The sequence below is a fragment of the Marmota marmota genome, unplaced genomic scaffold, assembly GCF_001458135.2.
Source record: "Marmota marmota marmota unplaced genomic scaffold, marMar, whole genome shotgun sequence".
NCBI lineage: Eukaryota > Metazoa > Chordata > Mammalia > Rodentia > Sciuridae > Marmota > Marmota marmota.
In genome coordinates this window covers 13,194,016-13,214,687 of record NW_025999932.1, presented here as the reverse complement: position 1 = coordinate 13,214,687, position 20,672 = coordinate 13,194,016, and the positions used below count along the sequence as shown (strand labels likewise).

Sequence of the window (20,672 nt, the reverse complement as noted above, 5' to 3'; positions counted from 1 at the left end):
TACAATTCCTAGAAGAAAATGTAGGGTCAACACTCCAACATATAAACACAGGCAATGACTTTCTCAATGGGACCCCTAAAGCTCAGGAAATAATGCCAAGAATTACTAAATGGGATTGGGATCAAGTTAAAAACTTCTGCACAGCAAAGGAAACAATTAGGAATGTGAAGAGAGAACTTACAGAATGAGAGAAAATCTTTGCCAGCTACTCTTCTGTCAGAGGATTCATATCTGGAATATATAAAGGGCTCAAAAAACTTTACATCCAAAATATACTGTTCATATTATTTCTTGTAGACGTTTCAGTTGTTTATAGTTTGGGATGACTATAAATACAGTTAATATGAAGACTTCTGTAAATTTCCTTTTTTATATTTACATAAGCATATATAGGAGCAGAATTGCTGAGGCATAGAGTATACCTATATTTATCTTTTATAGGTTCTACTAAAAACCACTATATCAATTTATAATCCCATGGCAGTGAACAAGAATTACTATTGCTCCACATTCTTAACAAAAATTGGCAAGGTCAGGCAGGTTATCCAACTGTAGTTCTGCTAGGTGTATAGTGGAATCTTATTTTCCCTTTTTTTTTTTTTTTTTGGTGCTGCGGATTGAACCCAGGGGCACTTGAGCCACAAGCTAAGTTACTGAGGCTGGCTCTGAACTCTTTTTTTTTTAATTTTTATTATTGGTTGTTCAAAACATTACGTAATTCTTGACATATCATATTTCATACATTTGATTCAAGTGGGTTATGAACTCCCATTTTCACCCCGTATACAGATTACAGAATCACATTGGTTAAACATCCAGTGTTTTACATATTGCCATACTAGTGTCTGATGTGTTCTGCTGCCTTTCCTATCCTTTACTATACCCCCTCCCCTCCCCTCCCCTCCCATCTTCTCTCTCTACCTCTCTACCCCATCTACTGTAATTCATTTCTCCCCCTTGTTTTTTTCCCCTTTCCCCTCACTTCCTCTTATATGTAATTTTGTATAACAATGAGGGTCTCCTTCCATTTCCATGCAATTTCCCTTCTCTCTCCATTTCCCTGCCACCTCTTGTCTCTGTTTAATGTTAATCTTCTTCTCATGCTCTTCCTCCCTGCTCTGTTCTTAGTGGTTCTCCTTATATCAAAGAAGACATTTGGCATTTTTTTAGGGATAGGCTAGCTTCACTTAGCATAATCTGCTCTAATGCCATCCATTTCCCTGCAAATTCCATGATTTTGTCATTTTTTAGTGCAGAGTAATACTTCATTGTGTATAAATGCCACATTTTTTTATCCATTCATCTATTGAAGGGCATGTAGGTTGGTTCCACAGTCTAGCTATTGTGAATTGTGCTGCTGTGAACATGGATGTAGCAGTATCCCTGTAGTATGCTCTTTTTAGGTCTTTAGGGAATAGACCGAGAAGGGGAATAGCTGGGTCAAATGGTGGTTCCATTCCAAGCTTTCCAAGAAATCTCCATACTGCTTTCCAAATTGGCCGCACCAATTTGCAGTCCCACCAACAATGTACAAGTGTACCCTTTTCCCCACATCCTCGCCAGCACTGGTTGTTGTTTGACTTCATAATGGCTGCCAATCTTACTGGAGTGAGATGGTATCTTAGGGTGGTTTTGATTTGCATTTCTCTGACTGCTAGAGATGGTGAGCATTTTTTCATGTACTTGTTGATTGACTGTATGTCCTCCTCTGAGAAGTGTCTGTTCAGGTCCTTGGTCCATTTGTTGATTGGGTTGTTTGTTCTCTTATTGTCTAATTTTTTGAGTTCTTTGTATACTCTGGAGATTAGGGCTCTATCTGAAGTGTGAGGAGTAAAGATTTGTTCCCAGGGTGTAGGCTCCCTATTTACCTCTCTTATTGTTTCTTTTGCTGAGAAAAAACTTTTTAGTTTGAGTAAGTCCCATTTGTTGATTCTAGTTATTAACTTTTGTGCTATGGGTGTCCTATTGAGGAATTTGGAGCCCGACCCCACCGAATGTAGATCGTAGCCAACTTAAAAATATGGAACGCTTCACGAATTTGCGTGTCATCCTTGCGCAGGGGCCATGCTAATCTTCTCTGTATTGTTCCAATTTTAGTATATGTGCTGCCGAAGCGAGCACCAGCCATATTTATTTTGAGACAGGGTTTGGCTAAATTGCTGAGGCTGGCCTTGAACTTGTGATCCTCCTGCCTCAGCCTTTAAGTAGCTGGGATTACAGGTGTGCACTAACGTGTCCAGCTTATTATAAACTTTTCTATATAGAGAATCCATAGTTATTATTTTAGTAGCTGCAGACTACACCTAATGAGTTTAGTATAGCTTATTTTATAATTCTTCTTGTTGGTCCTTTAGTTGGTTCCCAAAGATTCTCTGTTAAAAGTGAAATGGCAATGAATATATATGACCATAAAGCCTTTTTACTCAAATTTCTCACTATTTTTTAAAAAATACTCTCCTAGAAATTGAGATATGGGATTAAACAGGTATGTATAGGTTTATGGTTCCCTAAATCATGTCTAACTGCTTTCCAAAGGTTGGAACCTCTTACCTACAGTGGGTAAGAGTAGCCTTTTATGTTTTGTTTTTGCAGTGCTGGGGATTAACCCAGGGCCTCATCTTGCATGTGCTCTACCACTGAGCCACATCTCCCCAGCCTGGTGAAAATGTCCTTTAGTTCTATCTTTCCCAGCACAAGCTTTTATAAATATTTTTTTGTTGCTTAGAGTGGTGGCACACTCTCATAATCCCAGCAACTTGAAAGGGTGAAGCAGGAGGATCACAAGTTTGAGGCCAGTCTCCACAATTTAGCAAGATTTTGTCTGAAATAAAAAAAATAAAAAGAGCTGGGAATGTAGCTCAATGATAGAGTGCCCCTGGGTTCAATCCCCAATACTGCAAAATAAATAAATAAATTAAATCAAATAAAAAATAGATGTTCATTTTTTCCAGGGTAACCATATATGTAAACACACACACATACATACACACATACATACACACACACACACACACACCCCACACACACGTTGTTTTTTTTCCAATGCCAAGGATTGAATTCAAAGCCTTGCACATGCTAAGCACATACTTAATCACTGAACTACACCTCCAGCCCAAATTTTTGTTTTCTGAGATGGGATTTCACTATATTGTCCAGGCTGGTCTCAAACTGCTGGGCTCAAGTGATCCTCCTGCCTTGGCCTTCAGAGTAGCTGGGACTACAGGCATGCATGCCACACCCAGCCAGGGTAACTATATTTTGATTTACAGTGAAAGGAACAATGTTTGTCCCTTTGAATTTGACTACTCATTTTTTTCTGTTATTATTTTTTAAGGAAGCCTTTTGAAATGAATGGGATTTGAATGTAAAAAACCAAAAACCAAACACACAAATAAAAACCTTCAGAATAAAAATGTAAGGTTGTTCCAGTAACGATGTTAAAGGAGAAATGGCAAAGTGTAAGTCCTTCACGAAAAGGACAGAATAGGATATGGGTTTGGGAGGGGCTAATATTGGAAGCCCAGCCTGTTGATGTGATTCCAGCTACAGGTGTGAGAAATAAGTGTCTAGACTAACTGAAAGCAAGAGACTGGGGTGTAGATGCCACAGTCTGGCTGGGCACAAAATAACCGAGCCGCCATGAGGCACTTGTAGGTTCAAACAGGAACTCCTTTATTGCCAGAACTCCACCGGCACTCCACGCACATTCCCCGGGAACTCTCTTAGCTCTCTGTCTGGCCCTGTGAGAACTCAAAAGTAGCAGGCTCCGGAGGCAGCAGGAGCCGCCCTACTGCTGGACAGCAGGGGTCCATATACAACTGAATACACAGCCTGTTTCAATTCAGCATTATCCAGTCACAGCAATTATACACAGCTTTACTTAATTATCATTCTTAATGGCTCGCTGGTGTCACCTCTCAACCACTCCTTCTGGCAATGCCAGAGAGCTGTGGCTCTCAACATGTAGACATGAAATCAGCATCAAGGATTTGGCATAGAGTGANTTATTCTCTGAGATGTAAACCAGGTGCCTGATCCGCTGCAGAACCGCGCTGGTAGCCGCGCCAACTGGTTGGTGGGTTTTAAGGGTTGGTGGGATTTTTCCAAGATGAGTTCCATCAGTTTTTCTCATAAGGTGTTTGATGAGGTGGGGGTGTTGGGGAAACCTTATGTTTGTCAAGAGCTCGGTCAGGTGACCGCACGGGCAGGCGGCAGGGCCCCTCCTCCAGTTGGGGTGGTCTGTCTACCGCACAGGAAGGAGGCTGGGCTCCTCCAACTGGGGAGGTCAGTCTACCTCGCAGGCGGGCCGCTGAGCCCCTTCTCCGGGTCGCGTGGTCTGCCTACCATGCAGGCGGGAGGCTGGGCTCCTCCAACTGGGGTGGTCTGTCTACCATGCCGGCGGGCTGCTGGACCCCTTCTCCAGGTCTTGTGATCTGCCTACTGTGCAGGCAGGTGCAGGCGGCGGCTGGGCCCCTCCTCCAATTGGGGTGGTTTGTCTACCACGCCGGTGGGCTGCTGGGCCCTTTCTCTGGCTCTGAACTCTTGATCCTCCTGCCTAGCTTCCTGAGCCACTGGGATTACAGGCATGTGCCACCACATCCAGCTAATTTTACTTTTAAATTCCTTTTTTTCTGATGAATAACTTTTCATATGTTTGGATTTCCTGTGTGCGCGCGCGCGTATGTGTGTGTGTGTGTGTGTGTGTGTGTTAGTGATGTACGTGTTCAAATCTTGTTGCCAGGTTTTGTTTGGGTTGTCTGTGTATTTCTTATTACTATGTAGGTTAGGTTTAAATATTTTTTAATATAATTTCCTTTTCATTGAAAATGCTGCCTTTATCTTCTTGTTGTGACTTGTCTTCTTAGCCTCAAAATGACATCGTTAGATGAAGAGAAGTTTTCAATGTATTGATCTTTTTCTTTATCTCTGCAGGTTTTTTGTCCTGTAAAGAAACCTTAACCTATTTCAAGGTCATGAAAATATTCTCCCAAGCTCAATTGTTTTATTTTTCATGGTTAACTCAGTCTTCAATCTAACTCAGACTGACTCAGGGATTTTTGAGTGAGGTGTGTATGACTCAAATCTCTCGTGGGTAATACTCTGGAGGGTAAGACAGCTGAAGGTGAACAATAAAGACTGTGCCTACAGACACCAAAACATCTGCTCAATTTAGGGCAAAGATCTATTAATTTTACCGGTTTAGTATCATGTTGACCAACTACATGAAATTTTTTTAACATGTTCACTAAAGTGGCTCAATTGCCAGGCTGGTTGCAGCACTGTGTAAACACAGCACAGGACTGAACATGGAACCACTTAGAGGAGAGGGATCTTGAAATTGGCTTCTGGCTCAGACATAATCACTCCCAGGAGACACCTGTTAACAAAATTGGACTTGATTTCCTTAGTCGGCTCTTATCATGATTATAAATTAATCATTTTCCTGGCAGGGGCTGAATTGGGTCTAAGCTTCCTCTGGCTCTAAGATCCAACGACTCTTTCCTTCTCTGTTATTCCAGGCAATTCAGCTGATTAATATGAAAATTAAAACATAAGTAGGTTTAAAAATGACCACAGGCCACATAGATAATTTTAGATTTTGTGAAGGAGGGAAGATTACTTTTTAAGGTCCTTACAGCTATAAGAGTTTATATGCCTACGTGTATGCATATATAAACCCACGTGTAGGTACAGAGACTTATGTGTATACACACACATATAGATATAGATTTATATGTATACATATACACATGTGTAGGTGTATAGATTCATGTGCATATATACGCGCACAGAGTCATTTTTGTGTGTAGGCACATATATAAAATGTAATCATAATTAAATTGTATTAATAAAAGAAAAATTTCTGTGAAATAATCAGGTTGCTGTTTTATTTATTCAATCTTGTCTAATATTGCTAAAGTAATCCAAATTTCAAAAACTCTTAAATTTAAAAGTAGCTATTATATAATTTTATCACTCATAAATTACCCTAAATTTCCTATTAGTATTGTCAAAATGTTTAATGGAGAAACATGTTTAATGGAAAAATATCTCCATAAATGCATTTTTTTCCCTGATCTCAGATTTTGTGAAAATCAGAGATACAAGTGGGATGATTTAATTTAAAGTCATGAAACATATTCAAAATTCACTCTGTTGCATTTGGGGGCTGGGGTGGAGCCTCTCAGAGAGACCGACAGCTCTTCTCCAGAGCATTGATACTGGCTCAGGCCAGTCCAGGCTATTCACAGATGCCACAGTCAGAAGGAATGGTAGTTAATGTCTCCAGACAGGAGCCTCAAACCAAAGCCGTGCGTGGAGATGGTGCTTCATAGGGGCAGCTCCTTCTCAGGGCGTTTCAGGCCACAGCTCGGGGGCAGTGGGGATTCATTCAGTCAGCAAAGGGCAAGGCTTCTCCTGAGAATCTGTAAAGCACGATGGAGGGCTGTGTAGTTGCAGAATTGCTGAAAGAGTCAAAATATGGCCGACAGTCCATGTTTTCATTCTTGCTAATTTCTCATAACTGAATTTCCCTGATGGCCCTCTTGAAACTGGGCTGGGGATGTCATCGTAGAGGGTGTGCATGAGACCCTGGTTTCAGTCCTCAGCACTGCAAACAAACAACAAACAAACAAATAAAAAATCCCCAAAATAAACAAGATGAAGAAAAATAGTTATTAAAGAAGGAAGTCCTGAATATGGGAATAGACTTGATATCCATCTCTCCACCCCTGCTCCTAACCTATTCTTGGTGCCCATCTAACCAACTAGAACAATGGGAGACACTTTTGTCTGGGGACAGAAATTAGATGGTTGTTCCCGACTTCTTTCAGACGGCATCTGAGTGCAACTTGGTTGGAGTTTCGGTGGGAGTCTTTGCAGCCATCTCAGCTGGTCTTGGCCCTCAGAGCAGCTCCCTCTGATGCACTGGCTTTCAACTTAACGGTAAGTAGCATTTGAACCCTATGAGGCTGGTAGGACTCCTGCTTGCATTTGGTTAGGAAAATTCTAAAACACCAGTGAACATGCATATTATTTTAATCTCAAAACTTTAAGGCAAAGTCATTCAAATGGAGTTTTTAAAACCCATGTAACAGCTAAAATCAAGGAAGACGAAAATCTGTCCGTAAGGCCATCATTCAGCCAATCATTCAGTCATTATTTGTGGGTACAGGAGTTCAGGCTTCTTTCAGCGCACCTGAGCGTGAGTGATGACACGGACCTACTGCCACTGACAGACCCCCCAGACGGAATGTCAAGGGCTTGAACAGACGCGTCTTGATGCCTCAAAATCTGAGGTGAGCCAGACTGTCCTATTCCATCTTGTGCCGCCCTGGAACATGTGGCCTCCCACTTAAAACTTCAGAAAAAGGGGGGTTGGAGGAGCCTTCCTCGTGGGTACATTTGCATTAACCTGACACAGTGGTCGCCAGGACCAGGAGGACTATTTTTATAAAACTGTTCTTACTAATATAATTTCTTCCATGATTACAGGGCTGTTTAGGTTTCCTATTTCTTTCTTTTTTTTTGATTTTTTAATTCGTTCTTTTTACACATGCTTTCATGATCACATCCAAGAGATCTGCAGTGATGTCATTTAGATGTGCTTTCTCTGGATTTTCCTTTTCAAATGTATCAATGTTATTAGGCATTTAGGGGTGGGTTTCATTACTCCTTTCTGCTGTGCATTTGTTTTTTGTTTTTATTAATTTCTGCTCCTAACTGTATTATTGACTTCCCTCCACCCTTGTGGGTTTATTCAACTTTTATTTTACAACTTTTGAGATGAATGCTAAGTTATGAATTTGAGGGTTTTCTTCATTTCTGAGACATTTATTTCAGGAATAAGAATTTCTCCAAGTGATGCTTTTGCAGCATCCCTTTCAATTTTTCTGGTACTTTTTTTGTTTAAACATGTCTTTTATAAAGACAAACAGACAAAAGGTTGGATTTTCATTTGTTTAGTTCTACTCCACACTGAAAATAGTCAACTAGTCTTTTCAATAGTCAATCAAATAATCCATTGTCCATGTAAATGAACAACTATTAATATTTTGCAGTCAAATCCACCCTCTTATTTTGTTTTCTATGGTCTTGCCTCCTTGGTACTTTTTCCTTCTCCTTTCTTGACTTCTTTTGGGCTGATTATATTTGGCATTTCATGCTTTTCTTCTATGTGTTTTGAAATTATATGTCCTGTTTTTATTCTTTCATCTTTGAAATTGAACTGTAGATTAACCTATCAAAGTCTAATATTAATATTTCTATTCTCATATTGCACAACACAAAGATCGCTAAAATATTAACAATTTGCCCTCCTCATTTGTCGCTTTTCCAAGATTTTAATTACACATTTTTAAATAGCCGAAATCATTGCTTTTTTGTTTTGACAGTCAAATCCATTTGAAGTTACCCACATATTTCTCACTTCCTCTGTGTTATATCTCTTTTACAATTCAGATCTCCCATCTGGAATCATTTTGTCTACCTAAAGTAACATGTTTTAAAATTTCTTTTAGTGCAATGCTAATGGTGAAGACTCTCAATTTTAATTTGACTCAAGTTTTCTTTATTTCACCTTAGTCATACAAGATACTTTGCAAAATTCCAGTTTGCAATTTATTTTCTTTATGTATATTGAAGATATCATTCTACAGAACTCTAGGTTATTTCTTCTTTCTTTCATTAATTTTCTTTTTCTAGTGCTGGGGATGTAACCAGGGGTCTTGCCTATGTTAGCCAAGGTCTCTGTCACTGAGTTACACACAAGCCCCTGGATCCCATGTTGAAAAGTCAACTCTCAGGGCAATTGCAGCTTCTTTGAGGACAATCTATCCTTAGTCTGTTATTAAGACTTTCTCTAGGGCTGAGGATGTGGCTCAAGTGGTAGCACGCTCCCCTGGCATGCGCCAGGTGCTGGATTCAATCCTCAGCACCACATAAAAGTAAAGATTTTCTCTGAATTTGATTGCCTGCAGTTCTTTGTAATTTTTTTCTAGGTGTGGATGTCTTTTCATATATCCTGTTTGGGGTTCATTAGGTTTCTGAGATCTATATACTGGTCCCTTTTATCATCTCTGGGAAACTGTTGGCTTCATGTTTTTAAATATTGATTTTGTCTAATTTCTTCTGTCCTCTCCTCCTATGACTGTGATTACACATTTCTTATCACATTTCATATTTGTTTGTACCCCAATCATTAATGCTCTATAATTACCCCAATCATCATGTAATTTCAATTCTTTCATCTCTTTGTTATAGTAACTCTTTATGACTTCACTGTAGGTATTTCTATTGAAATACTGTTAACTTACAATTCTGTCTTCACTCTGGCTAATCTGCTTTGAAATGATTCTTTCACACCTACTGCTCTGTTATTTGTTTTGCTTTTTTCTCCTTGAATTCTAGTTTCATAGATACTAAAATTTCTCACTGTATCTTCTGTGACTTTTATTGTCTTCTCTACATTATCACTAGTTTTGTTTCTTTGTGCTGCATCTTCAATAATTTATTTTAATTTATTTTCCAGTTGAGTAATTCTCTCTCTTGATGCGTCTAATTTGCTATGGTTGCCACGTTTTTTTTTGTTTTTTTGTTTTTTTTTTTTTGGGTTTTTTTTAAATAGGCTCATTTCTTTTTCAATTTCTAGATCTTTTATCTGGTTATTTTTCAAATGTGCAATGTTGCTTTTTTTTTATTTTTCTGTCTCTGCAGATACCTTTAAGGTTCAGCAGTAGTTTTCTTATAGTAACTCAGTTGTTTTACAGTTTCTGTCTAATGGTGCCAATATTTGAAGCCTTGTATTTTGTTTTACTTGATTTTGCTGAGTTTGCTCGTGAATAATAATTTCCTTGGGAGTTCTCTTATCTTTGGCTGTGTGGTACATTGAATGTGAATTTTTTTTCCAGAAACTGCTTGAGAATTTCTGTAATGGTACTTCCCTCCAGAAACAATTAACTGTGCTTCTCTAAGGCACCTGTGGACCCTATAATTCCACAACCATTTTAAATGAGACCCAAGACTTTGATGTACCTGTGTAACCAAAGAATTTAAAACCATCAAGAATTTCCCCTTTAGCTTTGCTATTTTAGTTTGCCCTCACCTTTGAGTGTGTGTCTGTTTACAGTCTGAGAGTTACAGTTTTTGAGAAGGGGCTGCAGGGAGCTGGATCACAGAGTTTCTTTGAGGCTGCCCTCCTTGTGTGGGCCGTGGGTCTGCTTTTCTGTCTGTCCACAGAGGAGACCATCAACTATAAGATTCCAACACATTGGAGTTGCCAACCCTCCAGGTGAAAGTCACTTTCATGCTTCCTTAGCTTTGTAGGTGGTCATTTATATATTATTTACTTAGAACTTTTAATAATCTATTTTAAAAATGTGACCCCATCTTCTTAACTCTTTTCAGCCACTAATGCAAGTACCAGAAAGCTCCATGAAATATGTCCTTTCCTCCCATGATATTAAATAAACAAACTTGGGTATGTTGGAGAACAAAATTTAAATTTTCAATATTTCTAGGAATAAACTAGAACCTTGGGATTCATTTTCTATTTGTTGGGGGATGGCTTGATATTCCAGTGGTCAGCCTTACGTAATTTCCTGCCAACCCTCTTCTCCCCACTGTAGACACACAGCTACATATAAATATCTTGTTTTCTGTTACCGTTTTTTTTTTCCTGTGGGAAACTGTATGAAAAGAACTGTCCTATTTTATTTATTTAATATCTCTTGAATCTATTCTTCGCCCTTTACATTTTTCTTGTAGCCATTACTCATTTTATTTCACTCTGAGCTCAGGGGGATGGCGCAAGCTGTTTTATCTAATTTCTTGATTTACTGTTCATTCTATTCTTTAGGACTTCCCTTTGATTTGTCGTTTTTAGTATAACAGTTTCTTCTCCCTGAAAGAAATCTTCCCTGTGCTCAAAATTGTTCCTTTTTCATTTATATAATATCTTATGGACTCCATGGAGAATATAAACTTGGTTTGAAAGACAGGTTTCTCTTGGAGCCCACGTGGCTCATGATGAGTGTCATCACAGTGGCTTCCTCTGGTGGCTCAGGTGCACACACATTGCTTGAACTACAGGATTCCTTTTTCTTGTATAATATTTTTCTTTTCTTATCCTTCCGGATGCCTGTGTGCATATAGTATGTGAAAAACTCAAATAAATTATCTTGGGAGCGGGAGGGGAGGGAAGGGAGAGAGAAAGAGAAGAGAGAGAATAGATTTAAACATTAACCATTTTTATCCTGACAAGAGAAGGAAAATGTCTGTCTGTCTACCTGTGTCGATCTTCTTTCCTCCCTCCCTCCCTCCCTTCCTCCCTTCCTCCCTTCCTTCCTTCCTTCTCCCAGGTAGAACTTCATCCACCTACAAGGTAGGGGAAGAGCTGTGGAGGAGAGAGTTCTCCACCTGGGGAGGAGTTTCATCTCCTGTCTGTCACAACACTGCCCGGTCCTCATTAGGAGCCCCCGCAGCTCTGAGCCCCTGTCATCCTGCTCTTTGGGGTAAAGAAGCCCAATTCTCCCCGTGAACCTCCGATGCAGGTTTTGCTCACATGGAACATTCCTGCCAGTGTCTCACGGGGTGGGGGGGGGCACTGCCAGAAAGAATGTTTTTCTTTCTTCTCCTCTCTCACTCACTCCAAGTGCTCCCCTCTCTCCTGTTCCCCTCTGGGAAGCCCAACATAATCTCTTCCATGTGTTGAGCTTTCTCAAGAGGCAGGAAGAGTGGTGGGATTTTGTTGTCAGGTCTATAATTTTAAGGGCTTTGCTCTGTGCTTGAAATTGGAGAGTTAAAATATAAAGAGAGCATAATTCAATTTATTAGCTCAAGAAAGGTAGCTTGCTGTAGGCTATCTGATTATCAAAATATAGAGGCCACGTTTAAGTACACGTTCCTTGAAAGAAAAGAGAAAATAACAGGAACAAAAAGAAAGTCACTTATTTCATTCTTTTAGGAAGCTTCCTGACCAATATTGGGCCTGAAAATTAATTAATTTATTTAGTTTATTTGAACAAATCAAAGCAAAGAGCACATAGTTCCTCCTTTGGGTGGAGGCAGGGGACTAGACGTTAAACACTTAACCACTGAGCCACACCCCCAGCCCTTTTCATTTAATTTTTTTAAGACATGGTCTCCCCTAATATGTGGAGGCTGGCCTCAAATTTGTAGTCCTTCTGCCTTGGCCTCTGAATCACGAATTACAAACATGTGCCACTGTCTCCAGCTCATAGTCATTTTATAACTGTGCATGCTAAGTGTGATGAAATAAATACTTTCATCAGATTTACTCCTCATCAGTTGTGGCCTAGGCTTGATGACATGAGCAACTCTTAAGTGGTTAGGAACATGAGTTTTATTTATTGCTGTAGTTGTCTGTTGTGGTTTAATGTTAACAAAAATCATATTTTATCATTTCAATGGGCATTTGGAAAGACTCAAAACACAACAGCAGATCAACTTTTAATGTGACTGTGCCATCACCACTAAGACCTGTAGAAGATAAAGAGATCACTGGGAAAAGACAGAGTGTGGTAAGACCAGTATATGCCCAGGTGCTCTTGAAGTAATAGGTTAGAACTCCCCAATGTATGTGACAGCATTTATTTCATTTAATATTGAAGTTAATAAGAGAAACAATCCTAAAGAATTGTCTGAGCCTCTGCATAGGTAGGGTAGGATGCCCTCATGAAGTGCAAGGGGCAATAGATATTAAAATCAAACTAGCATTTATGTCCATCACTGAGACAGAGCAAGAAGAGGTGAAGCTAACTAGAAACTGAGTGCCAGTGAGCTTTGGCAGGCCATCCTGGAGAGATCTGCCCAGTAGGTGGTCAAGTCATTAAGACGATAGGCCACTGGGTTACTTGATAGTGGTAGCATACCAAGTTTGGTTCCTTATATCAATTTGACATATATGTAGAAGTTTAGTTTAACATGTGGACAACTGGTAACTACTCATTTAACATGAATGATCTGAGCCCTTGTGTTTATTCAGTATAGCCACTGACACCCAAGGCAGGACATAGAGGACATAGGTATCAAAATACGAGGCCCCCAATCCATGTGTGAAACTATTAGCAGGGTGAATAATCATTGATGCTTACATCACTGCTATAATCACCAACATCATGATTAGAAAATTAAATATTAATGCAGTAATGCTGTGACCTGCAGAGAAGTTAATTCAGGTTCCCAGACCGGGCAGTGAGGGATGAAGAAAAGACAGACAGACACACAAATAGAGATAAAGCTGGGTCTTGGTGGTTGACTACAACCCTGGTAGGAAGGTAGTGTCACCCAACAAGCTCAGCATGTTTATTATATAGGTATAAACATCAAAAGGATTTATTGTAAGAAAGTTTTTTCTAAGTCATCAGAACCAAGGTCATGAGTATGAGCAGCCGCATTATGATTATCAGCTTGCACCTATAAATTTCTACCCCTGAGCAGCTGGTGTCTGAACCTCAACGTCAAGAACCAAATAGCTCAGTGGCTGGCACAGAACCTCCTATTGAACAGGGTGTCACCATAGCAACAGACAGTCTCAAATCCCTGCCTTCACACCGAGAGTTGCCAAGAGAGGCATCATCTGTCACAGGACAGTTTAAGACCCAAGATCCACTCACCACTCCCAACACTGTAATGTGAATTTCTCAGCAAATATCATTAATTTAATGAATGTACCATATGAGTTAAACATTGTGAGAAGCACTTCACACATTTTTTTCATTGAAGCCTCATAACAACCTTCTCACCCCTTTCACAGAATAAGAAACTGAGACTCAAATAGGTAAGTGGGCATCCATCAAAGCACAGATTTGGACCTGATTCTAAAGTTTGCATTGTTTTCATTAAACCATGTCACTTCACACATGGGCATTATTTTTTGTGTGGAATGATTCCTTTTGCTGCCATATATTTATGTTTTAGTCTTTAATTATGTAAACTTGGATAGACATGTAAAAAGCATTTTTAAAAAGGCTGCACATAAGAATTTTTCACAACTTTATAACATCATACCTACTTTTAATAAAGATGAGTTAAAGTCACACTATGTTTAAGGGAAAAATTTTAGCATGTTTCCCTTTAAAATATACCATGAATCTGCAATAACTCTGAACATGTGATTGAGCACTGATGCACAGCTGGGTGTGGTGGTGCATGCCTATAATCTCAGAGATTCAGGAGGCTGAGGCAGGAGGATTACAAGTTTGAGGCCAACCTCAGCAACTTAGCAAGGCCCTAAGCAATTTAGCAAGACCCTGTCTCACAAATAAAAAATGGCTGCGGATGGGGCTCAGTGGTAAAGCATCTCTGGGTTCAATCCCCAGTACCAAAAAAAAAAAGAACTGATGAATGCTTTGCATTTTACATACTGACAAACACCTTTTAAGCAAAATAACTGATTTAATATTATTTAGTCTGCAACAACTCTAAATGGGCCTCAGGAGAAAATGAATCAACAAGAGCTATGCCCCTACTCTGATGTAATATCCAAGGAGAAGAGAAACTGCCCAGGATTAGGTGATGTGCTGGGATAAGCTCATACTGTCTTGTGAAACCTGATCAATAAGTTTTCATGAATTATGTGTGCATTTTGTTTAATGTAGACATTATTAAAAATAAATTATATAGTCTTACAATTCAATTACATTTAAAAAAACTAAGATGAAAAATACTCGATGTCACTTCCTAATTGTTTTATTACATTTTTGCCAAGACACGTGACTGAATCAGTCAGGGTCGCTCCAGGTGAATTAGACTGGCTACTAAATGACCACACAGAGACAAAAAAATACCTTTTTTGGGGTTCAGTGACTGCTCCTTGATCTCAGCTCCCACAAAGGAGGCAAGACAGGCAGGTGGAAGAGAGAGCATGCCTGAGAGCCTCCTATTTATTGGGTAGAAGCCATTTATAGACTATTCCCTCAAACAAGGCAAGGGGTCGGGTTTAGGAGGGTGAAGTCTTGCTTGGTGATGCCTTGGTCAGCAGTTTGACCGACATCTTGGAAAGTCACACCCATCTCAGGTGCTGTGTGGGGATCACAGGTAGAGCGAGCTAAAAGGCACACATACATTGCACAGCCCAAACAGGCAGCAATGTCCGTCCAGTCCCCTCATGTATTCCAATGTGCATAGCTCACGCACACAGCCCGTGGATGGCTCTCAACACATTTTGGTTCCCTGGGCTCTTGGGTTATTTCTGTTGCATCTGTATTGTGGGAATATTACATAATGCTGTGCATTCTTGTGCATTATTGAGCACTTCGTCTTAACTCTGCGTTAAGTGACATTGCGTGGATAATACGAAATTGGTCACAATTAGAGTTTTTACACCACACAAGTGGGCAAACCCCACAAACTGAGACTGGATTTGTTGTCTTGCAGATTTTCTAGGCAAAGTTTGGCCAACTACAACCAGCTGACGAGTGGCAAGAGAGACCCCAAACCCTAAAATACTTCATATTTTGCACTTTACAGAAAACCTTTACCAAGCCCTCATCTAGTTTGAGAACCTATGGAGAAAACATTAACGACAAAAGTTAGACATTACAATAGGCATCGCTGCAAGGCTCTTACCTTGTGACTGGCACAAAAATTTGAGAAAATATTTTATCAGTATTCAAAAATGACTATCCAACCCAGCAAAAACTTCTCTTGTAAATTGACAAAGGAGTGGAGTTTAATTAATATAATTTATTTAAGGGTGAGAAATAGTTTAACAGGAGACCAGATAGCAGATTTAATGACAATCAATGTGTTAGGAAAAGGAGTTTGCAGATGAGGATACCACTCATTTTGTTAAATCAAGGCTGCATTGCAACAACAAGTTGGCTATGGATTCAAGAGTCTAACAAAAATCAATGAAAGTATTCTGTGAGAATAATTGGCTACATAAAATGTATAGTGAAAATCCTGCATATTTTATTGTCATTTATATCACATGCTGCATATTTTAAGATGGGTAAAATTAATAATGAACTTATATATTTATATATATGCATATGCTTTTCCCCAGAGAACTAGTTGTTAAACATTCACTGGCTCACCTGGAGTCAGGGTCCAACAGGTGGGTAATTGCTTTTGCCCCGTGATGCCAGCAGACCCAACTTGAAGTCCTGGATGATCTCCCCTGCAGACCAACCCCCAAAATGAAGATGGGCTAGCAGACAATGATATGTGGGAAAGTAGTGAAGCAGGAGAAGTCAGTAAACAAGCCCTGGTTTCAGAACAGTCAAAAGCATCAGATCCTTCATGGTTCCATCCAAACTGAAGGAGTAGCTAGTCCATTAACCTACCTTGAGGTCAGAGGTAAGGAAAGCTGGGACCCAGGTGGTGCATACTGTGTCAATAAGAAAATGAAAAGCACAGCTTTGATCAATTCGAGAAGTTCAGGGATGCACAGTTTCTTATTTCTTGCTTACACTCCAGAGGGAACCTGGCTCTTTCCAATGAGTGGTCCACCATCTGCAGGGGTCTTGGAGTCCTCAGTGGATGTCTATACATGGGTGACCTCAGGAGAGTGTGTGTTGGTTGGAGTGAAAGATTTTTAGGACTGGGTCTGAAGGGGACATGCAAAATGGGGGTATCACATGGTATTGCCTCTGCCCCTGCTCCCTCCTTTTTCCTCTTTGCCTAGCAAGCTCTAATCAACAGGACATTTTCCCTTTTAGAGCGCAGGCCAATGAGACTACTTGGTTTAGCTGACTGCATAGTAAACATGAAAGGGTTCAGACTAACTAATCAATAGTCATCTATGGCAGACCTGCAGGTATTTAGGGGGTCCCAGATCATCCAGTATAAAAAGTTGGTTGGGAGCTTTGGGGAGGAATGAGAAATGAGATTCAGAGAAGTTTCTTGCTCTGATATAACTGCTTTTCTACTTTAATTTGACAACATAGTTACTCAAAGTATTTGGCCAATTTAATGTCTGTATCTCTAAGTCAGTGTCTTCCTTTACGTTACCGCAATCTCCTGGTGTTTTCCAAAGCTTTGTTTATGTAAAGGAAAGTGGGAATAAAAGGAGATAAATTAGGGAAAGTATATGAAGCCTGGATGACACTCAGCAGAAGATGTCTCAGGACAGACATCCTAACGAACACCATTGTGTTGCTGCAATTGTAGTGTCAGGTTTCGACATGGTGAACAAAGAGTAGGAGCTTGCACGGGTGCAGTGTGTGGCTGTGTGTGGTGGGTATCTGAGCAACTTGCCAAACTCTATTTCCAGAACCTAATTCTAAGGGCAGCACAGTAGGAATGTGCTCCTGGAACAGCATCAAGCGAACAGGCGACCTTCCTCTTCTCCACCTGGGTGCCGAAAATGACATATATGTGAGGGAGGAGCTTCCACATGCTTCTTCCCATCTGCTTCCTGGGCTTCAGAACAGAATGGAAATGCCGAGAGTCAGGACAAAGCCAGAGCCACTGCTGTCAGTTGGCCCAAAGGCACCTGCTCTCGTGGTGTTTGGCACAATGCAGGCCATGGGCACTTTGAAGAGAGCAGCCGTCCAGGCCCATTGACCACAGGGTCTATACATGCAGTAAAAGGGTATTGATCCAGGGTTTCCTCCTTCACAAAGCAAAAGAGGACCAAAAAAGAGGCATGTGAGTGTCCAGAGATAGAAGTGCAGGAATACCTAGTGTCTGATGGAGGCCCCTGTGGTCCTCGCATGGGGAAAGGCTCCCACCTGTGGCGCCCTTGCTGGGTTCCTCTGCTGGGTCTCTCCTGGTGCAACTCTACCATCTGTTGTGTGGAGTATTCCGGGAGAGGCCTTCCTATTCTTGTAACCTGCAGAGGAATGACAGATGAATGTGGGGGAAGGGAAAGCACATGTCCCCTCTCTGAGTGGGCTTGTGTGACTTCATGTCAAACAGAGCTATAATTGCAAATGAGCTTTTGGAAAGAATATGTTCCCAAACGTCAGGTTGCATCTTCCTTAACTTTCTGTTTTCCATCTATTTTTTCTCATTAAATTTATTTTTATTTTCGGTATACAGGATAATCCTGCTTCTAAAATTTAAAAATTAAAAAAAAAAAAAAACGGAGCTAGGTGTGGGAGAGAACTTGACTACAAAGGACCAACACAAAGGAATTTGGGGGGGTTGGGCGGAGGGAGAATTTTCTACATCCTGATCATGGTGGCAGTTAAATGATGCATTAATTAAAGTCAAAGAACTCTATTATTTTTGCTTTTCATAAAGTAAATTTATAAAAAATTTTAGGCATGTCAATAGCCCTTGTAGCCCCTTTTATGAAAAGGATTATAATGTGAAATAAAGGGACAAGATACTGGGGAACAAAACTGACCAAATTATATTGTTATAGTGTGAATATGCACAAATATGTAATAATGAATCTCACTGTTATGTATTATTATAATATACCAATAAAATTATAAATAAAGTGAAACAAAAAAAGAAGGGGATAAAAAAAAATCAAACCGATTGACTGAATTGTCCTGTTCTACCAATATGATAGCCAATAGTCACATGTGGCCACGGTTAGTTGAAATGAATAGGCCAAAAGGAGACATGCTCTAAGTGTGAAGTACACACTAATTTCAAGAACTTCATACAGAAAAATAACAGAAATATCTCATAAACGATTTATATTGATTATTGATGCATGTTCAGAGGGTAATATTTGGGTCATATGGTATTAAATAATATATCATATTATTTCTTTTTACTTTTTCATGTGACCACTAGGAAATATAAAGTTCCATTTGTGGTTCACAGATTTCTAGCACATATTGTTTGGCTGATGTTATGTACAAGGAATAGAGAATTATGAAATTAGGAACTAGTTTGGAAACCCCCTTGTTGGTCCTCCCACCCCACCTTGAAATTTTACACTGGTTGTTCAAATTTATTCTCGGCCATCAGCTACTTCTTCTCAATGTTTCATTTCCTTTTGGAGACAAAGTTTAATATGTAATCAATAAATACAGAACTCCTAACTTGACATCTCCAATTCTTCATCTATTAATGGCTCTCTAACCAGGGTTGATTTTGTGTCTCTCCCAAGAGACAATTGGCAATCTCTGGATACATTTTAGTTGTCACAACTTAGAGAGTGAGACTACTACTAGTATCTAGTTAGTAGAGGCTGGAGATGGTGCTGAACATCCTTCAATACCCAGGACTTCCCACACAACAAAGAATTCTTCAGTCCAAATGTCAGTGCTGCTGAGATAGAGAAAGCTTGACACATGTTTTCCAGTCTTCCCACTGTTTAGCAAATGTATATTGATAACCTACCATATATAACTCACTATGCTAAGCATTTATCAAAGAGAGAATAGATATGGATCCTGTATTTGCCACATTTACAGAGATAAAATATTTGCATGGAACACAGTAATCAATGATCTCATAACAGAATAATGTCACAAGAAGAGACTGGGATAAGTGATAGGTAATAGAGTGAATGATATCTCACCTGTATTCTTCGTTTCCAAATTATGATATGATGTTTCTAGTTGGATATTTTAAAATCTAACAGTTAAAACGTACCTCATCAAGTTTCCCTGTGACCTATGACAATTGATTCTCTGTGTACACCATTAATATTTTCATCTCCTAAGGTTGAAATTTGGGCAAAACCATTGGTATCTCTAGCTTCTCCCATGACTTTTTCTTGTTAATTATCTAATCTAGTTAATGTAAATAATTTTGCTCACTCCTTTTATAAATGTTGGCAAACAATTTTGGAGATATTTGGTGCTTTAGGAAGTATAAATTACAGTATGGTCCCAGGATGCTATCTAGCAAAAGAAGTAAGTGAGATGCCAGGAAAGGATGGTTACCACTCAGGGAGTAAATAGCCAGCAAATAAGTGGCAGAGACAAATATTACAGAAACTGACAAAAGTGAGATCAATATAGAAATATAGAATCTTAGAAAAATCTGTGTTATTCTACTCTAGATATTTCATACCTACATTACTAAAATAGACTTCTAGTTCCTGCCCGCGAGTCCCCAGGTGTCAGGTGTCATTTAATTTTCCTAAAATGTGTATTTTATTGTGGCGTTTCTTCTGTTCTCAAATTTGCAATGACTTCTTCCCTAAGGTATTGCATGTCTGAATTTCTATCCTCACCTTAAAAGTTGCTCTAAATTTGACTCAAACCTGTCTTAATTTCTCACTATCCCTGATGTGAAAACACACAGCTGCCAAGGGACAAGCCTCTTCCTCCATGTTTTTGTGGCTTTCCCTCCTCTTTCCTTTTGACATTAATTCAATTCAACTTTCCAGGCCTATCTCAACTCCTTCCTGAATCTTCTCTACCTCTCCAGGGCACACTCTTCCCCTTCATGGAATTTCTGTGCACTCATAACAGGCATGACACTCATAACTATCTAGTGCTCTGTTCTTATTTTTTTGGATCCACATTCGTGATCAACACCATCCAATATTAAACTGACTTATTCTCTGGGAATGAAAAAGTTAGTACAACCTGAGACATGAAAAGCTGTGCTACAATTGTGTGCAATTTTTTTCACATTAAAATATGATTGAGGGCTGGGATTGTGGCTCAGCGGTAGGGCGCTCGCCTAGCATGGGCGGGACCCGGGTTTGATCCTCAGCACCATATTAAAAAATAAATAAATAAAGGCATTGTGTTGTGTCCATCTACACCAAAAAATAAATATTTTTAAAA

At 39.6% G+C, this 20,672-nt stretch overlaps 1 non-coding gene across 1 annotated transcript; it reads right to left on the bottom strand.

Annotated features, from left to right (window-relative positions):
- Window positions 1–2,014: 2,014 nt before the first annotated feature.
- Window positions 2,015–2,121, bottom strand: LOC125616181. Its single transcript, XR_007346822.1, has one exon. It is a non-coding gene; the product is annotated as a U6 spliceosomal RNA (small nuclear RNA).
- Between the last annotated feature and the right edge of the window lie 18,551 nt (window positions 2,122–20,672).